The sequence below is a fragment of the Gobius niger genome, assembly GCF_951799975.1.
Source record: "Gobius niger genome assembly, chromosome: 15".
In the NCBI taxonomy this organism is placed as follows: domain Eukaryota; kingdom Metazoa; phylum Chordata; class Actinopteri; order Gobiiformes; family Gobiidae; genus Gobius; species Gobius niger.
This window is the reverse complement of record NC_136866.1, coordinates 24,507,547-24,512,699: the sequence shown is the minus strand read 5'-3', so window position 1 is coordinate 24,512,699 and position 5,153 is coordinate 24,507,547.

Here is a 5,153-nt window from a genome sequence, read left to right as displayed (position 1 = left end):
GCCACAGGGTTCCATCCTTGGCCCGGTCCTATTCTCACTGTACATGCTTCCGCTCGGGTCCATCATTGCTAAACATAGTTTGTCCTTCCACCGTTGTATTGATGATGTCCAGGTCTATTTACCGGTACTCCCCAAACCTGCCTCTGCTCTCGAATCACTCCATAGATGCCTTTTGGACATTAAACAATGGCTTGCTCAGAACTTTCTCCACCTGAACGAAGCAAAATCTGAATTTGTTCTTTTTGGTTCCGGGGATGTCCTTTAATTTCAGTCCAGGGTCATTGGTCAGGTTCGCGATGCAGCTAGGAACCTGGGAGTCATCTTTGACCGAGAGCTGAACTTTAAACAACAAATGATATTCAACGGAGTTGTTGACCGTACATCGCCCCAGCAGAACTCTTCGGTCTGCCGATCAGATGGTTCTGGACGTGCCCAGGTCCCAGTACAAACAGTGGGGTGATCGTTCTTTCAGGGTTGCGTGTTCTCACTGACCTGTCCCTCTTTAAGTCTAGATTAAAGGCACATCTTTTCAAACTAGCTTTGAAGACTTAGATCACACTTATTTAAATCTAGTTTGTAGCGATTTTTTAATGTTGTTTAATCTTTCTGTGAAGCACTTTGGTCTTCCTTGTGTTGTTGTAAGGTGCTATATAAATAAACTTTGATTGATTGATTGGTTGATTAATAATTTATTTGACACATGAAAAAATGTAAACATAATAATCACTGAAACACCCCATGAACTTCGCTGCACCTACCATTTTGTAAATATGTTTTCTGTCATGGGTGTGGCTATGGCAATTAAAGTTTGAGAGTATTGTTTGCAAACTGCAATTAATTAATTAATTAAAAAACAAAGTAGTTGATATGCCGAGTTGTTTTTGTTGTTTAGTAACAGTAATATGCAGTTATTAGCCGGATCCCAACTCCTGGAGAGAGACTGGACTCTCCATTTTTCTGGAGTTGCCCACGGGGACGGCGGGCCGGGGTGGGTTTGCTCATAGCCCCCCAGGTCAGCCATCACGTGTTGGAGTTCACCCCGGTGGACGAGAGGGTCGCGTCCCTACGCCTTCGGGTTGGGGACACGTCTCTCACCGTTGTCTCGGCCTACGGGCCCAACATCGGTGCAGAGTACCCGGCCTTCTTGGAGTCCCTGGGAGGGGCGCTAGATGGTGCTCCGACTGGGGACTACATTGTTCCAGTGGGGGACTTCAACGCCCACGTGGGTAACGACAGTGAGACCTGGATGGGAGTGATTGGGAGGAACGGCCTCCCTGATTTGAATCCGAGTGGTGTTCTGTTATTGGACTTCTGTGCTAGTCGCAGTTTGTCCATAACGAACACCACGTTCAAGCACAAGGGTGTCCACAAGTGCATGTGGCACCAGGACACCCTAGGCAGGAGGTCGATGATCGACTTTGTAGTTGTGTCGTCTGACCTCCGGCCGCGTTGACACGTCTCTGCAACATCGCGTGGCAGTCAGGGACAGTACCCCTGGATTGGCAGACCGGGGTGGTGGCACCTCTCTTTAAGAAGGGGGACCGGAGGGTGTGCTCCACACTCCTCAGCTTCCCCGGTAAGGTCTACTCCAGGGTGGTGGAGAGGAGGATCCGGCCGATAGTCGAACTTTGGTTCCAGGAGGAACAATGCGGTTTTCGTCCTGGTCATGGCACACTGGACCAGCTCTATACCCTTCATCGAGTGCTCGAGGGTTCGTGGAAGTTCGCCCAACCAGTCCACATGTGTTTTGTGGATCTGGAGAAAGCGTTTGACCGTGTCCCTCGTGGTGCCCTGTGGAGGTGCTCCGGGAGTATGCGGTCCGGGGCCCTCTACTAAGGGCTGTCCGTTCCCTGTATGACCGCAGCAGGAGCTTGGTTCGCATTGCCGGCAGTAAGTCAGACCTGTTCCCGGTGCGTGTTGGTCTCCGCCAGGGCTGCCCTTTGTCACCGGTTCTGTTCATTACCTTTATGGATAGAATTTCTAGGCGCAGGTGTCCGGTGTCGGAGTGTGTCCAGTTTGGGAGCCTCAGGATCTCATCTCTGCTGTTTGCGGATGATGTTGTTCTGATGGCTCCAACGAACCAGGACCTTCAGCACGCTCTGGGGCGGTTTGCAGCCGAGTGTGTAGCGGCCGGGATGGAGATCAGCACCTCCAAATCCGAGGCCATGGTTCTCCACCGGAAAAAGGTGGCTTCCCCTCTACAGGTCGGTGGGGAGTCCTTGCCTCAAGTGGAGGAGTTCAAGTATCTTGGGGTCTTGTTCACAAGTGAGAGACGGATGGAGCGTGAGATCGACAGACGGATCGGCGCAGCGTCAGCAGTGATACGGTCGCTGCATTGGTCTGTCGTGGTGAAGAGGGAGCTGAGTCGGGGGGCAAAGCTCTCGATTTACCGATCGATCTACGTTCCCACCCTCACCTATGGTCATGAGATTTGGGTCATGACCGAAAGGACAAGATCGCGAATACAAGCGGCCGAAATTAGTTTCCTTCGCAGGGTGGCTGGGCGCACCCTTCGAGATCGGGTGAGGAGCTCAGTTACCCGAGAGGAGCTCAGAGTAGAGTCGCTGCTCCTTCACATCGAAAGGAGCCAGCTGAGGTGGCTAGGGCATCTGTTCCGGATGCCTCCTGGCCTTCTCCCGCGGGAGGTGCTCCAGGCATGTCCTTGTGGGACAAGGCCTTGTGGAAGGCCCAGGGCACGCTGGTGGGACTATGTCCTGGTCTGGTGTCGCCTCGGGGTCCCCCCAGAACAGCTGGAGGAGGTGTGTGTGGATCGGGAAGTCTGGGCATCTCTGCTGAGACTGCTGCCCCCGCGACCCGGCCCCGGATAAAGCGGAAGAAAATGGATGGATGGATCGCCGTGTCCACTGTATTTTTTGTTGGTTTTCATGAGACCCCCCCCCCCCCCCCCCCCCCCCCCTGAAAGGACCCCCCATTGCCTCCCCAAGCAAAATTGTCTGGAGCCGCCACTGTTCATAGAAGTGGGTTGGGCCGATAAAATCCAATGTTTATATTAATATTCTATCACGACTATGGTTTTCCTCATTAACCCTAATCTGTGCTTAAGTCCTGTACGTGTGAACTTCAAAACAGCAATAAAAAAGGCATCAGTGTCAAAAATTATACTTTATTTGTAAAAAAAAAACAACAAAATACATTCTATCAACACAAAAGAATCAGCATATCCGAAACATCACACAAACATGTTCATGTCATAAAACAGATTGGATCTCTTCATGTGTCCCGTCCTTCTAATGTTTCTGAGTCCAATGTCACATCCCCAGTGAGGATTCTCGGGTGCTTTGTGAGACGGTTTAAATATCTGCATGTCTTCCCAAACTAATCACATTCATACGGCTCTTGCCAATTGTGGACTCTCTTTTACACTGTACAGTTTTCCCCCGTGTGGATTCTCATGTGAGCTTTGAGGGTGGATGACTGAGTTAAGGCCTTTTCGCACACATCACAGCTGTATGTTTTTTTCTCCAGTGTGGATTCTCATGTGTCTTTCCAGACCAGTTAAACTTGTAAATGTATTCCCACACTGATCACACTCGTACGGCTTTCGTCCATCATGGACTCTCTTGTGATTCTCAAGACTTGAGAGCTGCCTGAATGTCTTCTCACACACATTACAGCTGTACGGTTTTTCCCCCGTGTGGATTCTCATGTGAGCTTTGAGGTGGGATGACTGAGCAAAGGTCTTGTTGCACACATCGCAGCTGTACGGTTTTTCTCCAGTGTGGATTCTCATGTGAGATTTGAGGACATTTGAATTTGTAAATGTTTTCCCACACTGATCACACTTGTACGGTTTTTCTCCTGTGTGGATTCTCATGTGAGATCTGAGGCCATTTGAATTTGTAAATGTTTTCCCGCACTGATCACACTCGTACGGCTTTAGTCCATCGTGGACTCTCTTGTGCTGCTTTAGAAGTGAGAGCCGGCTGAATGTCTTCTCACACTCGTTGTGAGCTGTACGGCTTTTCTCCCGTGTGGCTTCTCAAGTGAGTTTTAAGGGACCCAGTGTGTCTGAAGGCTACCCCACACAGGCCACACTCATAGGGCTTCTCTCCAGTGTGGATCATCTTATGTTGTTTCAGATAATTTGATCTACAAAATTCCTGCCCACACTCATCGCAGCTGTACTGCTTTTCCCCAGTGTGGATTTTCATGTGAGATATGAGGCTTGGTAACTGAGTAAAGGTCTTGTCACACACTTCACAGCTGTAAGGTTTTTCTCCCCTGTGGATTCTTAGATGACATTCAAGAGCATCTGATCTTGTAAATGTTTTCCCACACTGATCACACTCGTACGGCTTTCGTCCATCATGGACTCTCTTGTGTCGCAAGAAACCTGAGCAGTGACTGAATGTCTTCTCGCACACATCACAGCTGTATGGCTTTTCCCCAGTGTGGATTCTCGTGTGTGTTTTGAGGCTTGATGAGTGAGCAAAGGTCTTGTCACAAACATCACAGCTGAATGTTTTTTCTCCAGTGTGGATTTTCATGTGACGTGTGAGATGCTTTGAAAGACTGAATGTTTTCCCACACTGATCACACTCGTACAGCTTTAATCCATCGTGGACTCTCTTGTGCTCCTTTAGACCTGAGAGCTGACGGAATGTCTTCTCACACACATCACAGCTGTACGGTTTTTCCCCAGTGTGTATCCTCATGTGAATTTTGAGGAAGGATGACTGAGCAAAGGTCTTGTCACACACATCACAGCTGTACGGTTTTTCTCCAGTGTGGATTCTCATGTGATATTTAAGACTTGTAGACAGAGTAAACGTATTTCCACACAGGCCACACTCGTGGGGCTTCTCTCCAGTGTGGATAATCTTATGTTGTTTCAAATTCTTTGATTTATTAAATTCCTTCCCGCACTCATCACAGCTGTATGTTTTTCCCTGTGTATGTGGAACCCGCTCTTTGGCCATTTCTCTGCAGACAGAAACAGGAGAGAAGTTAGTTTTTAAGTTACAGACATTCTGTAAGTTTCTAGTTTTCTTCAGACCTGGTTTGACCCTCCCTCTGACTTCATTCTCATTCACAGAGTATGAATGAACATCTTGACTTGAGTTTTGAATCTTTTCCGGTTTTACTTGATATCGAAACATCAGCAGCGTCTTGACTGACTCTGTGCTACTGAC